This window comes from Myotis myotis, unplaced genomic scaffold (assembly GCF_014108235.1).
Source record: "Myotis myotis isolate mMyoMyo1 unplaced genomic scaffold, mMyoMyo1.p scaffold_m19_p_12, whole genome shotgun sequence".
Classification (NCBI taxonomy): domain Eukaryota; kingdom Metazoa; phylum Chordata; class Mammalia; order Chiroptera; family Vespertilionidae; genus Myotis; species Myotis myotis.
This window is the reverse complement of record NW_023416316.1, coordinates 53,165,217-53,185,846: the sequence shown is the minus strand read 5'-3', so window position 1 is coordinate 53,185,846 and position 20,630 is coordinate 53,165,217. Positions and strand designations below refer to the sequence as shown.

Genomic DNA, 20,630 nt, shown 5'->3' with positions numbered 1-20,630 from the left:
AAACATGATGCCACAAAAATGATATAGTAGCTAAAATAAAGAAGCTAAACATTCTTCAAACTTGTATGTACAGATCTTTCAGATCAAGTGCAAAGCAATGGAGGAAAAGTATAAACATTTGGAAGTTTCAAGGACTAGGAAAATACACTACACAACTGGAGAATTTATGCAGAGAAAATTAAATCAATTTAAAGACATGCAAAGAGTGAATAAGTAACAATAAGAAACGTCTATTACTGATATGAGGAATGTCCCAAATCTTATGTTCAAAGGCCATTAAGCAGAACCCAGATAGATGAGTAAAAGAGAGTTTGCATTGATAAAAATACATTTAATTGGAAGTTTTATATTAGTAATTCTTGCACAGAAATGGACCAATTCAGTAGACAAAAAAGTAATTGATATTCAGTTTATCAGTTATATTGATATTGTTTATTTGTGGGGGTAGAGAGAGAGAACATAATGTCAAAATTAGATATCACAAGCCATTTTTTTCTAATCATAATCAAGTAAAATTAGAACTACATAATAAGAAAATTGACACTCTAAAAATCTAAACTTACAGTAAATTAAGAAACACAATGAGCTAAAAGTTGAATAGAAATTATAAAATGATATGAAAGAAAATGCATTTTAATAGTTAATTCCTTGTCAGACAAGTGACCCATTTAAAAACAGGTGTTGCACTTATCCACATCAGTCATAACATATGCTATTTAAAGTTGTTCTTCAGAAAAGTAAAAATTTTCTTTAATGAGCCTTTGCAATTGAGAATAGTGTCAACACCTAGGCTGATAAATCCTCAATGCTAAAGATCTAATGATGTCAACATATTTTTACCCGAGTATGTGAGTGAAGGGAAGGCCTGATCATGACCTGTCATACCTCTAGTTCCATTGTTGCCCCTCATCTTTGCTTTCTAACTTGGAGACAATAATGTATCTTTGGTGTAATACAAATAATGCAAGGTATCAACATTTATTTCATGGAGTCCTGTTCATTGCTGTTGGTTAATATGTAATAATTTATAAATGTATTAATATGTTAATTTCAAGTCAATATATTTGCCTTTAATTAGCCCCTACCCCAAAGTAATATGAATAAAATACAACAAATTCAGACAACACTAACAAAGAGATTTCTCATAAGCAAACTTTTTGGTAACTTCAGATTAGGGTTATTTTGCAGTGGCTCAGCCTGCCTATTCAGTTTCTGTTCCCTAAAATCTATTTCACTAGAAGAGCTAAATGCTGAATATAGTTATGAGTATACAGTCTTTCTGTTATGCAAAGTATGTGGTACCAATTAGAAATTGAAAATATTAAGTAGCTGTTTAATCTTGGTTCTGATTTTTAGTGTTATAGTGAGTATATCACATGCTTTCTTGGCAATAGCCTTTTATGCTTTGGTTAGCCTATACTGTCTCAGAGGCAGAGAATGGAAAATAGTGAAGGACAAAAGAGAAAATGAGTCACTAAGGAAGCTGACACCTCATTAACTTTAAAAAATTCAGTCTGCCTTTCCATGAATACCATTAAAGCTCTGAAAAGACTAAAAGGTTCTATCAAATTCCAGGCAGTAGTAGCAAGTGAAATAGTCCAACTAGTTCAAAAATGCATGCCCTTACTGGAGCTGAATCAAGATTAATTTAATAACCTAGTAAGGAACTGTAGGATACCTGCTATTTTTAAAGGAATTGTTTTTTTAAAACATATTTAAGTGTTTAACTTCCTTAATTCATGAAAATTCCCCAGCCAAACTGTTTCTACACATGAAGGTACTACTCTTATTAGATTAGTTTTATCAGCTATCAACCCAGCAAGCCTCTCTTATGTACCTCATGTGTGCAGAGCAGTAGAAAATATACATGTATGTAGAAACATACAAAGAAGATAAATTGTCCCTACTACAATAAAGTTAATTTTGATCGAGGAACATAAATTGTATTTTAATTGCATTTAAATAACCAGGGACTATACACCACTGTATTCAAAACCAGAAACTATAAGCAATTAGTATAGTAGTAAGAGGGCTAGTCTTGGACTTAATAAAACAGTATTCAATGTGTCTTTTACTTACTTTGTGGATGACCTTGGTCAAGTGAAGCATCTTTCAATTCCAGACTAAGAACTAAGAACATCAACCTGCTAGGTTTGACGTAGGGATTTAATGAGGCAATGAAAAATGGTTCTTTAACAATTTTAAATTAACCATAAGTAAAAAGTTTTGTCTGGAAGAGTAATTTTACTCTGGGTGCATATTGATGTTCTGCTCACATACATAGTTCCAGAAGATAACTGGGAGGGACCTTTTTACATAATCTCCTTCTGCATCTTCATTTTACAGATAATTAAAATGGGGCTTACAAAAGGTAAAATAAATTTTGTCTTTTTAAAAATAGGCTCCTGGAACACAGTAATAAATATAATAAACACGTAGCTGCTACTATTTTTCACTAGGTTTTTTGCAAATCAACACTTTTTTTTTTGGTTCTAATATTAGGATTAAAGAGATAAATAAATCATGGCCTTAGCCCTCAAGAAGCTCAACTAGAGGGAAGACAACTATTAGACTCTCCCCCCTCAAGCAAAAGTGTTTAACAATTGGTGCACTTTAATGGTTGTGGTGGTAGAAACGTATGCCACTACATGTCTAAACACATTTTAATTTTAGATCATATTCATATACTTTGTTAGATAACATTTTTCCCTTTACGTATGTTAGAGATTCTTCTTGCCACTGAAATTGGCCTTTTATTTTGTCTTCAATTGCCTATTCATGGGCAGAGAAATCATTGAAAGCAAACAGCATTATGGAAAAATAATATACTCACAACTTTTTTCTAATTTTCTGGTCATAGTTGCATAAAAGATTAGTCCTAGCCAGTATTACTAATAGTAGCCAGGCTCTAATAGTCATCAATTAGAGTGCCAACTCTATTTGAAAAGGTTTTCATATCTAGTTAATCATTTAAGTTTTGCCTTAAGTCCTATTAATTCTATCCAAAATGCCAGGAATTGTTTAAAGACTATACGTGGGTTCCTGCAACTTTTTTTTCTTATTGTACAAAGTATTCTGGTATGTAAGTAACTTCTTATAGTCAATTTTGGTAGATTGTATGTTTCCAATAATACTAGACTCTTATTATCCTTTTTATTTCTATGTTATCAATGGTAATATCTTGTTTCATTCATACTTCCATTTATTAGGATCCTCACTTTCTAAATTGGTAAATCTAGCAAAGATTTGTCTATTTTTATTGTTTTTACAAAAAAAGCTCATTTTATCTTTTCTGTGGCCTTCTTAGTGTGTATTTTACTTATTTCTGATCTAATCTTTGTTACTGGCTAACTTTGAGCTGCATTTGTTCTTATATTTTTCTGGTTCCCTAAGGTATAAAGTTAGGTTGTTGTTTGAGATAGGATAGCATTGCTAGATAGAGTTCTTGGTTGCCAAATATTTTTTTTCATTACTGTGAATATATCACACTACTATCTTCTAAGCTGCAAATGTTTCTGCTGAAAAATGCTATGACTGTCTTTAAATTTCAACAATTAAACTATAATATGTCTTAGTTATATTTCTTTAAATATATCTTCTTCGGTGGTACTTTTGGGGCTTTTTGAATCTAGATGAATGTTTTCTTTCTATAGGTTAAGGATGTTTTCTGCCCCTTTTATACATATATTGGATCACTTGATGGTGTCTCATAAGTGCCTTCACTCATCTTCATTCTGTTTTTTCTTTTTGCTCATTTAATTGAATAAACTCCACTGCCCTCTGAGAGTTTACTGATCCCTTCTTCTATTTGATCTCATCTGCTATTAAACTTCAGAAATGTATTTTCGGCTCTATGATTCCTGCTTGGTACTTTTAAGTATTCTCTTTTTCTACTAAAATTCTCATTTTGTTCATGCATTGCTCCATTAATTTGAACTCTGTCAGGTATATCACTTTTTTTTTTTCTGGAGTTTTGTTTGGACTGCATTCCTTTGTTTCTCCATTTCTTAACTCTGTGTTTTGGTTTCTGAGCCTTACATAAACATCCACCAATACAGGTCTTCATAGAGTGGTCTTGTTGATAGAAATGAATCAGCCTGACTCAAGTTGCTGATTGCCTCCCAAACCGGAGAATTAGTGAGCACTTGATGCAGGCTGATTAGAAGCTGGACTCTCAACCCCTGCTGGAAAAGTATGCAGCTAAGCCCCTTCTTGGAAGGAGGTGGGCATTTTTGCCAGCTCCCTCTATGCTGGACTCAGGTGTAGAGTATGGAAGTAATGCTTCAGTATCTATTATAACTGCTTCTGGGTTTGCCACAATTCTGTGGGACTTGTGAAGGCAAACCTCACTGGCTATCAGAGCTAGTGATTAGGGAGCTGTCCTGCAGGTGGCAGACACAATAGTTTTGGTGCTAGACCTATGCATAAGCTCCTCAAGAGAGATACTGGTGACCTGGTTTTATTGCTGGAGCTAGCTAGAGGGAGAAGGCGGGAGGTGTGTCCTCCAGCTTCCCTGGTTTCTGGGGAGGATCACCGCCAGCTCTAGATATACACTAAGTTAGAAGCCTGTCTCTCAATCAGTAGATTTTGAAATATGAAGAAAAACACATTTTCAGGAAAGACTAGGAGAAGGAAATTTTTGCCTGTTCCTTCTATGCCTGGGATGTGGGGTAGCCAATTAAAAACTACCTCTTCGTTTGTTTCAGATGATATATAAAGAAAATCTAATGACTCCACAATGAAACTATTAGCAGTTACTATATAGAAAAACCCAATTGACATTAAAAACAGACCCTCAGAAAGAGAAACAAAGAAAACATACCCATTTACAATTGCATCAAAAGAATAAAACACCTAGGAATAAACTTTTTTAGAAGGTGACTGATGTGTGCACTTACGAAAGACAGCACAGAAAAGAAAAGATAATCCATGAGGATGACTTGGAAAATTAACAATCTTACAACTGGCCATTCTACCCAAAGCAATCTACGGATTTAACGTAACTTCTACCATCTACCAAAAGTTCAATGGCATTTTTCACAGAAATAGAACAAAAAATTCTAACTTCTTTATAGAACCACAAAAGATCCCCAAATAGCCAAAGCAAACCTCAGGAAAAAGCCAGATAGCATAAATTCTTGATGTAAAATACTACAGAACTGAACTGTAGTAACAAAAACAGTATGGTGCTGGCACAAAAATAAGCATATCCAACAGTACTACAGAATCAAGAGTCCAGAATGAAACCCGGGCATACACACAGTCAAATAATATTAAAAAGGGGGCCAAGAACACCCAGTGGTGGAAGGATACCAGAGTCTCTCCAGCAAGTGGCGCTGGGAAAACTGGCTGCACACAGGCAGAACAATGGAAGGGGTCCTCTCTTACACCACTCACACAACGCAGTAAACAGACTTCAAGAAAACAAAGGCAGCAAGCTTGACACTAGTCTTGGTGATGATTGTTTTGATTCGACACTTAAAGCAGAGGCAACAAAAGCAAAAAAAAAAAATAACAACAAATGGGGCTACCTCAAACCAAAACCTCTGCATAGTAAAGGAAACCATCAACAAAATGAAAAGGCAAATTATGAAATGGGCATTTAATGCTACCCTCCCCCCCCCTTTGAAAATAAGCAACACAAGGGAGTTTCAGAATCCTAGCAATCTCCAAGAGCACACACACAGTTGCATGTTATAGTCATAGAAATGGGCTTCAGAACAGGGGTCATTTTTTTCTGAGCCAGAGAGCTAGCTGCCGCCCTACGCTGCAGCTTGTAGGATGGTGTTTACTGAAGGACCTCCGGGGATTTATGGCCAGCATAGTTGTCATGCAGACTGGCTGCGGGTCAGAATTCTATAAACTATTTGAATCTGTGTCTGTTCTCTTAATGTTCAGTTCATCATATCTAACTGCATGAATAAGAATATAGGAACAAAGTAATTTTCATGCAACAATTCCATTTGCTACTCCAACTAATAATGGGATAACACTTCTTTCATTTAATTCAATCATTCAACAAACATAAATTCCATTATTCTTTCCAGTTATTGTGTTAGGCATATCATTTGTGGCCTTTCCTGGAAATGAAATAACTACCTTTCACATCCATAGGCATGCCATTTATGTTCCTTATTTATAAATCCAAAAGGGTCATTGATGAACTCTATCACAGCAAAAATATACAAAAGAAAGGTACCTGACCACAAGACCAGGTTCAAGTTTTGAGTTTGGTATGTGCAAGAGTCACATGTCTCCTCCCTATGTCTCACTGGTTTCTTCATTGTTGAAAATAATTTTTTCGCTGAAACACCAAAGAGATGTTTTGGAAATTAAATACAATATGTACCAAGTGAAGTATAAAGCACTACACACATTTAAACTTACATTAAATAGTTACTTTCATCTTATCACAATGGTAGGATTGCATACATTCATATAAGCTTAAGTGGCAAAGTTCACAAAATGGGAAATGGATCTTTTTGTTTTATAGGGAGAGAGAGAGAGAAACATCTATTGGTTGCCTTTTATACATGCCCTGACCGGGATGGAACCTCCAACCTTTTGGTATACGGGATGATGCTCCAACCATCTGAGCCACCTTGCAGGGAAGAAAAGAATACTGAAATATTTGTAAAATATTTTTATAGATGTATTTTAGCATAAACATGGATTGCCTTCCTTTAGTGTTTCATTTTCTTAAATTCTAGTCAAATGATAATTTTATATTTTGACAAAATGATGGCAAAGCCTTGCCTTTCTTGCTCATAATAGCATCCATCTGAAAAAATGACTGTTTAAGTTACTGTCTAATGTTGAATCAGACAACAGTGACCGCCAAATCATAAACATCTCATGTGGAGCAAGTGATTTTCTAGATATATTGGAATTTCCTTCCAAAGTACCATTTGTATGTTAAATTCAAAGTCCAATCTACTGGAAAATAGCTACTGCCAACAAACAAAATAAGACATTTCTGTAAAACCATCCTTAGTTTTACACTAAATTTGAAGTTACATAATCTCCAGGTGACATTTCCTAAACACCTGCTGTCTATACTATGTTTTAAAAATATATCAAGTTTTCTAATTAGGCAATTCTGTGCATGTGTTTGTAACCAGAAAAGTTGTACTATAGAATCATGACTTTTTAAACTAGTTTTAATGACTATTTAATAGACAATATTGCAACTACATTTAATTATTAGTGTATTTGTAGAATCACTAGAATATGATACAACAATAAAGAGGATTTCAATAAATTAACCTAAAGCAACACTCATAACTCTTTAAAGTAAAACCTATTTAGATTTTTAAAAAATATTTTTTTATGTAAGGTATTGGGAAGTTGAAATACAAGTAAGAGAAACTAATTTTAGAACTTCTATAAGCTAAAATTAATACTACATTTATATACTCTTAAACAAATTTAAACAAGTTTGACATCATACTTATCTTGCATTTAATTTTCCCACAATTAGTTTTTATAGAAAGCTTTCAATGACTGTCTATAGCAGTGGTTCTCAACCTTCTAGCCCTTTAAATACAGTTCCTCATGTTGTGACCCAACAATAAAATTATTTTCGTTGCTACTTCATAACTGTAATGTTGCTACTGTTATGAATCATAATGTAAATATCTGATATGCAGGATGGTCTTAGGCAACCTCTGTGAAAGGGTCCTTCGACTGGCAAAGGGGTCGCGACCCACAGGTTGAGAACCACTGGTCTACAGTGATTTGAATATATTTTTTATTTATTAAAACATTTAGTACCTTTAATCCTTTAATGTATTTTTCCTTTAAAATTTTTACTGGTATGCGTTTAAGTTGAAATACCTTATGTGAATTGAGTATACATTCGCATTGTGGAATTTATCTTTTCAGATAATTTTTTTTTTAGTAATATAATTGCATATAGGTAGACATTATATGTATATATACAAAAGTAAAAAACAACCCTGAAACCTGTGAACTGGAAATACCTTTAGAGCTAATTTTTCCTCAAACTGTAAAGGAGTTAGGCAAAAAATGTAACTTTTACAATGTATTTCTCCAATAAATTACTTCCCTTAGAAGACTGATGCAGGGAATAATGAAACCGGAGGACAAACAGGTAGGCATGACTTATGAAATCATGGCATTTGGAGAGTTAGGAGAGAGCATGAACCTCCATTTAACCTCCTCTCTGACTCTCATGTGTCTTAAAAAAATGTGCCAAGGCAGTTTCATTTAACCGGCTCATTTTAAATTGTTCCTTGAGGCTGATTTTGTAAAACTTCTTTGATATTTTATAGTCGTACAGTTTTATGAGCACCATAAATGCCACAAACCTCAGAAATGGCATAGCATTTCAACAGGAACGTCTTTTCTTAGAATCAGAATGAAGTTAAGTTAGTGTCTTCTGAAATCTATTAACAGTCTCACTCGGTTTAAATTTCACCAGACTAGTTTAGTGTATTATTACCCGGAGTACTTTTATTACAGATCTTCATTATTTAATTTTTTTTTCTGAGCAAATAATTTATAACCTGTAAATAACACAGCAATTTCAGGTGTCTGTCTACTAAATTCAAACCTTAGTGGTACATCTATAAGCACAGTGAAGTTACTCTTCAGAAAGCCCTAATCACACAGTCACTGGGGATTGACATGCTAGGGAAAGAACATTTATTATTTTTGTATCGGGACACTAAGAAATTAAATAATAATAAATCTAAAATCTTACTGTTGTAGCTTCACAGTGACCAGCAGATAACCTTGGCAGAGTGGACCCAAGTGTCTGCAGTTGATGTATCCTACTCTATTCAATGTTTCATACCTAAAAAAAAAAAATAAAAAATACTCAAAACATGGCCTTAAAAAGGCATAATTTTCATTTTAATTCTTGAAAAATAACGGATGCTGTCGTTTTCCAGGTTTTTAAATCTTTCCTTTAGAACCAAGTCCCTTTTTCTACATACTATATTCTTTAAAAAATTGTAATAAAGCGTGTGAGATGCACAAAGGCTGCAATTTCCTTTAATATAAGTGGAATCACTCCTGCTGGGATGTAAAGGACTCTTCAGCACTTTAGCGATGAGAGAGCAATAATTGCTTATTCTAAGCCCGAGCACTGCCACTTAGGTCAAGACGATGGTCTCTAGACACACCTGGGATGCTTTCACCACGTTGAGCCTTTGAAAAGATGATATGGATTTCACAGCTGCCTTATTGTAGTTTGCACTGAGAAGGAAAAAGCTCAGACAAATGGCGGAAAAGGGAATCATTCTAACCTCAACCAGAAAGCTATTGTTAACTCTGCACAGGAATCCAATTAAAGAATATCCAAGAGAAAAACAGCACTAGTGGAGATAATAATGAACACTTCAGATTAGCTTTTAAGAGCTGCATTTTAAAAGTGTAAAAAAGAATGAAATTGAGCCACATCCAATTAGTTCCATAAGGAAAATGGAACTGAGAGAATTGGGTGTCCTTAAGCTGATAACACAAAATTATTTTGCCCTTAAATAGATGGGAACATTAGCAGCTTTGCATTTTACATTACTGAAATAGAGATTCAAGGAGTAAAGCATGAGATGGTGGACCTTGAAGAGACCTTCCTAGCTAATTGTCAAGTACTAGGTGTATAACCTAAGGCCCAGGGACAAGTATTGATGAGTGGGGAATAATATCAGCAACCATAATGACAAACTTTGACTATAACAATGATGCCTGTTTATTAAGAGGCAGGCCTTTGTTTGTTAAGAACTGGCCATCTCATTTAATCCTCTCAATAACCCAGCAAGGAAACATAATTAACCACATTTTACAAATAAAACCAAAAGCTTCAGTTGCTCACATTGCTGTAACTAGTAGGTGACTGGAGTCTTGATTATACCTTAACTCGTCTTACTACAATTTACTTTTAATCCAATTACATCAAGCTGATTTTTTTTAAAAAAATAGCATTTGTATCAAACCCCATGATATATTTTCCTAATTAAGTTCATGATTACAAAACCCTGTGAAGTAAACAACAATTATTATTCCCATTTAGAAATGATACAGGAGAGATTTAAAGAGGCTGAACTGGTTTCCAAAGCCACACAAACTGGCAATAGCTGAGAGGGGATTTATACCCAGGCTTTCTAGTTCCAAATACAATGTTATTTCAGATATTCCCACCATGGGGAATGCTTCAGAACAGTGCTTCTCAACTTTATTTTTTTAACATACCTGTTATTTTTTTCAAAGATCTGGAGCACACCATGAAAGAAAGTAAATGTTTTTAAAAAATAGAATTTATATACTTGCTGACATTTTAATAATATATTTAATATTTATGATAGGACTAGAGGCCAGTGCACGAAATTTATGCACTCAGGGAGGGGGTTCTCAGCCTGGCCTGTGCCCTCTCACAGTCCGGGAGCCCTCGGGGAATGTCTGACTGCTGGCTTAGGGAGCGGGCCTAAGACATCAGTCGGACATCCTTAGTGCTGCTGCACTCGCCAGATGTGAGCCCTGCTCAGGGCTTCTGGCTGAGCAGCACTCCCGTGTTTAGCGTGTGCCCCCCTGGTGGTCAGTGCACATCATAGCGACCAGTCATTCCATCGATTTGCATATTAGCCTTTTATAAATGTTGATAATGCAGTGATTGTTATGACTTTAAAGTATAAACAAATATACATACCTTACAGTATCTATATATATAAAAGGCTAAGCAACCGACCGACCATGAACTATGATATGCACTGACCACCAGGGGGCAGACGCTCAAGGCAGGAGCTGCCGAACTATGGTGAACCACCCCCTGGGACTCCTCAGGGGATGTCAAAGAGCCGATTTCAGCCTGATCCCTGTAGGCCAGGCCGAGGGACCGAACTCCACAGATGCCCTTGGCACTGGCCCAGCTGCAGCCGGCCCATCTCGTCCAGTCCAACCCTGCCGGCCACTTTCTAATTTCCTTTCAATGTGCACAAATCCATGCTCGGTGCCACTAGTTTAGTATAAATAACAAAAAAGGATACTGGAAATTATACTTCTAATTATTATAGTAATATACATAGTTCCCAATAATTGTATGTTACTAAAGCTTAGTCCCTACAAAAAACATATTGTGGACTTATTCTTATTTGATCATATAAATAACAGCATGCTGGATATGTATATCTGTATTTTCACAAGAGGAAACTGCTAATAACTGTCAAATAGAAATGATCTATGGAGAGACAATGCAAATGATACTTTACTAGGATATAGTTGGAAAGGGTAATACCTAAAACAAGGCATGTAAATTTCAAAGGAAAAGTGGATAGCTATATTTCAAGAGTAGCAATTTTAGCTTTGTGCATAGAGACAAGCAGAGTAAGCGGTAGAGAATTATGTCGCATGGCAATCCATTCATAAAATTTGATTTACAACTCAGTTTATGCTTCCTGTAGAATGTGACTCTTAGCATTAATCAGGCTCCCAAACCCAGCTTACCTGAATCTCTGTTCATTCTCAGCCGATCATATTCCATAGCTAATTGCAAATGTAGTTACTTTTCTTGATGTGACACTTTCCAGCACAATGCATTTATCAGCTATTTGAAAAAATATGTATATGAATTGATTATACAGAGAGATAGAAACATTGATTTGTTGTTCCACTTATGCATTTATTGGTTGATACTTGCATGTGCCCTGACAGGGGATCGAACCCATAACCTTGGCATATCAGGATGATGCTCTAACCAACTGAGCTACCCAACTGGACTTCTACCTGCTATTTTAAAACAAAATATAATTGTATCACATTGATATTTTGGACTGCAGAAATATTTTCCTAGTATAGTATTCCTCTTATGATGCTAAGTGTCTGAATGGTAAATCTGATTAAATCAGTTGCAGCTCAGTTGGCTATGAAGTCACTATTTAAAAGAAATGTGTGAGATTTAAATTTTTCAAATTATCACACAGATATTATTGTTCATAACTGACATTTTCTAATTCCAATTATGCCATGATCAAGCCTCCACTCAGTGTGATCCCATTACCCTGCATTTATTTTTCAAAAGCTTTCTGATATTAAATTAAATCATAGATATCAATCACATTACATATATAAAACAGAATTTCATACTTATCTTTAAAAGTATTATTATGTTCATTTTACTGAGTTCTATGAGCTATATTATATGGTCTTTTACACTTTGAACTAAATTTTGAGTTTTCAAATTCTCCATATTTTGTCTTCTGTTTTGCATTTATTTCCACTACTGTCATTCAGTATTATAAACTCTAATCAAACTACTTACCATTTTTCATGCATTAAGAATGAGCGATTAATATCAGCTACCATCGGTGGTAGTGGATACCTAGCTTGCTATAATGAGAGGAACTATAAGACTGCATTCAGTTCTAGTGAAGGAGGTTGTTGTAATTAATGTTACTGTATGAAGAGCCCAGGGTACAAAGGTGTATTCATCAATGATATTCCCGTAAATGAGCACTTAAAAATGTGGGGTCCGCAACCTGTATCCCCATTCCACTTTTGTGAGGTGGCTAAAAATTAAGCATCCAATAAGGACCAGTTCAAATTAATGCCTATCGTGAAGTATATTTTAATCTCCTGGAATTCCTAGAGCATGTGCTAATTTGACATTTTCTTATCATTTGTTCTGGTTTCTAATTTTTACAAGCCAACAATAAAGATGCTTTTACATGTTTGCCTGTTCAAGGAACCGAAGTAGGCTAGTATTGTGGATTAACAAAAGGTGAAGGATGAAATGTTGATGATGCCATTGGGAGGTAGAGAGGGAATTACTTAAAGTATAAGAGTAGCACTTTTTAAACTAATGGCACACAAACAAATGACTAAACTTCTACTGCACACCAAAAAATATGTATTTTTGATTCATTTATCCCAGACTGCTACTGTTGTGATGGCTGTTACCAATTTTTTATTTGACAATCTAAGGGACAAAAGGTCAGGGGCCCTGACTAAACAGTCAGGTATTGCATGTTTTAAAATTTTTGTGGCACACAGGTTGAAAATTGCTGTACTAGAGGCTTATACACATCTATAGATAGATTTATGCTGAGAAATGGCATAATCTGATTTGTAGTCTCAAAAGATAATTAATTCTAGCTGCTTTGGACAAAACAGAATATATTGTTTCAGGAGTCTATAACCAGATTTTAAGTTTTCTAATTTAAAATATTTTTTTTCTGGTTCTAGACATTGAAGAGAACTCTTCCAAAACACTAAGCAGTCCATTAAGTTACTGAAACAGACTTCAGTGACTACATACAAAAATGCTCCAATCAATACACAAATTGATAAAGACTATGTGATACATATAAGAAATGGAATATTGTTCAACCATAAAAAAAAGAAATCTTACCATTTGTGACAACATGGGTAGATCTAGAGCAGTGATGGCGAACCTATGACACGCGTGTCAGAGGTGACACGCAAGCTCATTTTTTTGGTTAATTTTTTTGTTAAATGGCATTTAAATATATAAAATAAATATCAAAAATATAAATCTTTGTTTTACTATAGTTGCAAATATCAGAAAATTTCTATAAATCCTATTTTATTCCATTATGTTACACCAATGTTTAAACAAAATTACCATAAGATCCAACAATTTCCATCTTAGATATATGCCAAAAATTATTAAATTATGGTAAGGAGATAATGCCAACTTACTCCAAACTGCAGATAGTTAGCAGCCTGGTAGTAAAGGCGAGTAAAAAAGTTTTCTGTGAAAAGTTCTGATGTGAGGCAATTTAAAAGTCTGGTGTTAAAAAATGTTTTACCTGCTGATGTTAGGGTAGAGTGTAAAATTATAAACTGCTGGTAATGTTTCTTTTATGTACTAGAGAAGATATATTAGTAGTCTCAAATCCTATTTTTTTTTTGGGGGGGGGTGACAGAGGGGAGGAGTTTATTAAAATGAAAAAACCCAGAGCCCACAAACAGAAATTCTGACAATGATGGCCTCGGTTGGGTCCAGTTTCTCAGCGCTGCAGGTGGTCCACGGACAAAGTTTGAGAAACATCACCGAACATAGCCACCTAATATTTCACAACGAAAATTTTAAACTTTGGCTAGTCACCTAATGTTTGACAAAGAGGGAAAAGGCACTGATCATGATTTCATGGTGCCCTTATCTGTTTGCACATATATTTCCTTTTGAAAATGTTAAATCACCATTCAAAACCTACAGAATACTTATGACCAACTGTGGTAACATCTAATAGACGCTGATTTGAGGCTGAGCTCTCCTGTCTCAACTGCATTCGTTACATGTCAAGCTCTCCAAAACCCCAATGGCCAAGAAACTGAAGGACAGGATGAGACTCAAGTCAACTTTTAGCAATTCAGTGCACTTTGCAGAAAGGATCTAAATTAAGCATAGAGTTTTGTTCTTTATTGTACACAAAGGAGACCACCAACATTGGCCATAAATTCTTCCAAACTCTTTAGAAAAGCCATCTTTTGTTTCCAATCCAGCGTAGGAGGGGTGCTGCTTGCAGTGAGCTTGTTGAAGGCATCTGCTAATCTCTGGTAAATAACTGGGTCTTGTTGACTTGACAGCAATGTTTCAACCAATTCAGAGTACTCGGCGTATTTTCCTAGTAATAACAGGAAATCAAATGTCAGAAAGGCCCCTTACTGGGATGGGCATCATCTCAGGAAGTGAACTTCTGAACACCTGGTGCAGGCACACCAACGTGTAGAACGCCTCACTGGCTGCTGTCGTCATCTCAGTGCTGTGCTTCTGCAGCACCAGCATTTCAAAAACCAGCTTCAGAAAGTGCTGTGTCACTAGAAACAGTGGTGAGTCTGTATCTTGAGCTTTTGCACACTGTTCAGCCAATGGTGTCAGGGCCTCCAGGCACAGCTGGCAAACCTCCGAGCTCACTGAAGTCATTCCCAGTTCTAGAGAGCACATCAGACTTTTAAAAAGGTCTTCAGGAAGCTGTGGTATTTTTTCAGGAAAAAATCTCACAAATAAATGTAATTAATTTGTAGTATTGATTACAAAGTGTTGGAAACTTCAAAAGATCTTGTGACATCAAGGGCAGAATTAGGTTGACTCCATATAAAACAATATCCGCTGCTGACACAGACCTGCTTGCCCGGGCTCATGTCCCCTAAACACTTCATCTGTATCACTGAAGTCTATGAACTCTTGACAGAAGGTTTGTAAGAAGTTCCATAATAAGAAGTAGGTCCTGATATTGTTCCTCCTCCGCTGCGACATCCACTCTCTGCCGCCCCAAATTATTCTTAGAATATACTTGCAACAAAGTGAGGCAAGCTTCATATAAGTTCTTCGCTTTGGACTCTCCAAGATAACATCTATTTATGTGTAACTTCAACAAAAACTTCTATTGTGAGATTGACAGTCTCGGGGGCATTTTTGTAAACTTCCACCAATCCAATGCAATTGGTGAGGAAGTCCATTAGGAAATTAAAAAGGATCACGACGTTGTCAATGTGGGTAGACTTGGCAATGCCGCATCGGGCCTCTAGCGTGGCAGTGATTTCCTGCTTGACCTCCTCTTGCTGGCACATCTGCTGGAAGTTTTCCTGATTTATTACCCGTAAGAATCGCTGCTGCAATGGCTGAAGAACCTCAGTCCAATACTGTTGTTTGGTTTCTGTGTCCATCTGTGCAAAACCTCCCAGGACAAGGGCCTTCATCAGCGTCCTCTGCACCGGACTGGACAGAAAATTCAGAGGAGGGCTTTGGGTGGCAAACTGTTTAGCTAAATTCCACCAGTTTTCACACTGGATTACTAGGTTTGCCCTTTCTCTTCTTTCCACCAAAGTGACAAGGAGCTGCACAGTGTCACTTGCAAGGTCCTGCCCACTACTCCACATCGAGAGGTTGCTGATGACTTTCTGTAAGAGGCAGCCAATAATCCACTGGGAACCCTCAGTATCTGCTCCAAATGCTGTACTGAATGGTAGACTTATCTGATCATATAGCTTCTCATCCACCAGGAGATAAGTCTTCGCCCAGCGTTTTAGAAACCAAACAATATCGTTGCCATTTGAGGGCTTAGCAGATCAGTGAGATCTGCTCTTATTGCTCGAGACTCAACTTCCGAAACTCTGAGAACAGCAGATAACAGCCTATTCACAGAATCTGTTCTGTTGTACCCTGGAATTGAAGAGGCCTTTTCTCTTGGAGATCCCAAAATTTGAAGTGTTGTATTAATGTCAACTTCAGATGAATGCTTCATGGAATATTCTATTATTTCTGGAGGTATTCGCGGAGTCTCTCCCTGAGTATCATCAGCTAAGGGGTAGCCTGTAACTAAAATAAGCCAGTGAATATCTTCATATAGCTCATCAAGTATTTTGCTGGCAATGGTGCTTGAACCAGGTGAAGCAAGTAACTGCTGCTGATGTCGATGTAACTGACCGTGGAGCCTTGTTACTCTTCTAATAAACTTGTCAGAAGAGGTATACAGTGCTCTGCGGCAAATCTTCCTAGCATTCCTACACTGGCTAGTTGATCTGAAAACTGGTCTTGGTCATCTTCTTGAAGTTCACTTATTTCCTCTTCCTCACGAGAGGTCACACCACTGGCAGTAAATTCCTTGTGCCATCTGGAGTGGCCAGGTGGCACTGAATATAGGAATTGAAGACTTGAACTGCATGCTGGGGAAAGAAGCCTTTATGGAAATGTTTGTCATCTTGGACCAAAGTCAGCCAGGACTCCAGCAACTTGTCATATGCTTCCATGTAGACCATGTCATCTTTATCAAGCACTTCTTCCAAAGCAGCAAAAGAACAAGTGAGGTGTGTGAGGCAGTTCACAAAGGACGAGAAAAGCTCACTTGGAATGGCAGTTAAGATGTTTCGAGGGAACACAGTTAGCAGGTTGCTGATGATGCTGGAGATCCCCACAGCTTCAGAATCTTCTATTTCAATTCCATGGATAGTACTCAATAAACCCTCAATGAAGTGTGCCAGGTAGTCAACCTGTGCTCCTTCATCAGGGAAGACAGGTCCCTGCAAAGAAGCTAACTGGGCGAGGCACTGCAGAGAATCTTGTGCCATATCCGAATCTTCTCTGATTTTTCGATGTACTGTAAAGAAAAGCTCCATGACTCTGCTGGCCAGAAGGGCCTCCTGCCAGGACTCCATTGGTTCAACAGCACATTTTGTGAGGATTCAAACATGGCTATATAATGTCTGCCCAAATTTGGAGGAAGAAAGTTCCAGTTCGACCTGATTGGCGAGTGAGAGGTAGCACTGAAACACTGAGGACATCTGAGCATTGAGGTTTTCCCGCCTGCTGAACTTCCACGGTTAACACGAAGATCTGACGAAGGTCTTCTTCCTAGAAAACTCTTTTGCAGTTGCCATGGAATTCCGTGCTCAGTCAGATGTTGCTGGTTTTACTTGGACTTGAGAATTCACTCAATAGTGCAGTCAGAATAGAACAGGCCAGAGTTTGCACAGTGGGATTGCCACTACTGATCCACTGGCTGACTTCATGAAAAATGCTCTTGCAGTCAAATGATTTATCTAGTGAGCCTCATTTTACAATTACTGCTACTGCTAAGAGCATCTGTTCCCGAACATACTTTTGGAGGTTGGGCCTCTGTAAGACGTAAGTTAAAAGGAATGTTCTCAGTGACTCAATGCTGCTCTTTTCCAAGAGAATCCACTCTCGGACCACTGCCTCCATGATGGCCGTGGCAGCTTGAAAGAGGACATAGTCCACCTTGCTTGTTTCCAAAATATGCTTGCAAACTGCAAATGGTGACTTCGATTTCCTAAATGATAAGAATATGTGCTCTGCATGCTGGCGTTGTTCATTGTTGACCATGGAAGGAGGTGCCGTGAGAACTTGGGCCGCGTTCTCCAGCTAGGCGATCACTTCTGGGGGCCCAAGTGCTGCCGCCATCATGGTCTCTCTCAAATCCTAATGTTTTTAAAATTTAGAGTTTACAAAAGAACATAGGAGATTGTATTAAGTGTATCTAATTTCCTTTGTTTGAGTGAACATAACTATGTAGTTTAAGACCATTAAACTGAACAAACAACTAAATTAAAAAATATAAAGGCTAAATCATATATTGATAATAATTAAGATAGATTTTTAACTACTAATATACAGTGTGTCACCTCAAATGGATGTGTTCCAAAGCCTGAAGCTACCTGTTTGAAGCAATATGTCTCCGTGTCTATTATTTTGAAGATGCTTTGCATGTGAAATCCAAAACCAGAAAGCACTGTAGTGAAGAAGAACATTTGGAGCAGAAGCTGACAGGATCAGGCTTCTAAAACTGGAAATTATTTGTCTGTTTCCTGTGATTTCCTTTATCTTTTTATGCTCCTGGTATTGTGAGATCAGTGATCTTCTGATTAAGAACTTGACACTTTGTGATCTTAAAGATGGGCACCTGAGAAGCTGTCTGATTTCTATGTTTTTCTCCCTAAGAAACCCTATTTATCTTAAATAAAAGTTACAGGAAAAATAATGGTTTTATAATCTTTTTTGAGCATTATTTACAATATTAAAATCTTTATTGCAGTGAAATCTATTTATATCTAATATAGGTGTCCCCCCCCACCCCCAGGCCTAGTTTGGTTTTTCCATGTATGACTTGTGTTCATGGATCTATTTTTTACTTAGGTTTAAATGATGTGTTCTGGGTATGTCTCTACCACAAGAGAGAATGGGAAGAGACAGGGCAAGAGGTACACATACATGAATGGAAAAACATTTACATAGTCTAAAAGTGTTATACAGTGGGGCCTTGACTTACAAGTTTAACTCGTTCTGAGACGGAGCTCGTTAACTCAAATTACTCTATCAACTAAATGCAAAAAATTAGCCGAGAGACAGCTGGTATCTCAAAAAACTCCTTAGTCGGGACACTCGTAAGTCAAGGCCCCACTGTATTATATTTTGATATATCACAGTTTTATTCTAGGAGATAATTACTTTAATTTATACCATTCAGAAAACTTTAACTGTATGGATAGAGCTATATACAAATACTAACAATTTATATTTACTCATTCAATGCATATGACTGTGCTTTAATATTAGTTTTTTGGGAACTTTGATTTTTATGTCACTTTATGCATATAATGTAATTTATATAACCACTGATTAACAGTGGCAGTAAAAGACTGAAATAAGTGTACTAATGCTGCATCAATAAAAACTCTACACGTCTTCCTCATATATATAAATTAAAATAAAAACACCCTAGATATTTAGTCAATACTTAGACAAATTTTACTTTTTGAAAGATATGGCAAAATGGGGCCATATATTTATTTGCATTTTCTACTTAGAATTATAATTAATGTTTTAAATTATCTCTTGCACAGAGCAATAGAAAATTCACTGAAATGGAGATGAAGGTCTAGTCTTATAATGGACTATATTACAACAAATTTCTATCCTGACTTTACTCTTCAGATTATGTGTAAATTCAAATTTCTATCCTAATTGCACTCTTCAAGACTATGTATAAATTCGAGATTTAAAAGTAAGCATCAGACTTGGAGAATGGGTTACAAAGGACAAACTAATAGTCAATATTTGTATTAAATACATACTCAGAAAGTTTTTATAATTATAAAATATTCCTAGCATACACATGGCTGACTATTACCACAGAAAATCCAAAACTGGGCATATATCTATATGTGACTATAAATTCATTATTTCTTACCTTAACTGGGCCTTCAACACTGCTGATATTAGCTAGTCTAGCTTTACTGTCCACTCATCATTTCACCTCTGCTTTAAGCTGTGAAAAATTCTGATTCCATTTTCTTCACTCATCACCAATGGCCTTGCCTCAGAATTCCTAGGGGAAAAAAATTGCACAAGAGTTTCCATTAGAATGGCTAATTATTCATCTTCCAAACAAAAGTATAAACCTACTGGCATTTATATATTGTCTTTACGTTGTTCTCCCTAAACTATTAAGTGTTCTGCCAAAGAACAGATCATATCTGAACACCAGCCCCACCTGCCTTCTCACTAACCTGCTCCAACAAATACTATTTTCTCTCTTCTCCATATTCAGGATCTCCCTCCCCATGGGATCTTTACAGTCAATTGTATTCTCATTTTCAAATCATACAAAAATAAACGAATATAATGGGATTCCACACAACTGTCTCAGCCAAATATTTCTAATAATTTAAGGAAGAAACTACACCAATTCTCTACAATCTCTTACAGATAATAAACATAGAGGGAATACTTCCTAAATCATTGTATAAGGCCAGCTTTACCCTAATACCAAAAATAGATAGAGACTTACAATGAAAGAACTAGAGACCATTATTTCTCATGAACATAGATGCAAAAACATTCAACAAGATATTACTCTACTAAATTCTACAATGTATACAAATATTTAAATAACACAACCAAGTGTGACTTATCCTAGGTATGCAGGGAAGTTTCAGTATTCTAAAAACAATATAATCTATCACATCAACACACTCAATAAAGCATTGTTCACATCAATAGATGCAGGAAAAGCATCTGACAAAATCCTACACCCAATCATGACAGAAACTCTCAGTAAACTAAGACTAGAGGGAAACTTCCTCAACTTGATTAAGAATACTTTTACGAAACTCTAGCTAACATCATACTT

General features: G+C 36.2%; 1 pseudogene; it reads right to left on the bottom strand.

The window, feature by feature from the left end:
- Positions 1 to 14,396: 14,396 nt before the first annotated feature.
- LOC118666801 lies at positions 14,397 to 17,905 on the bottom strand (annotated as a pseudogene).
- Positions 17,906 to 20,630: the final 2,725 nt, after the last annotated feature.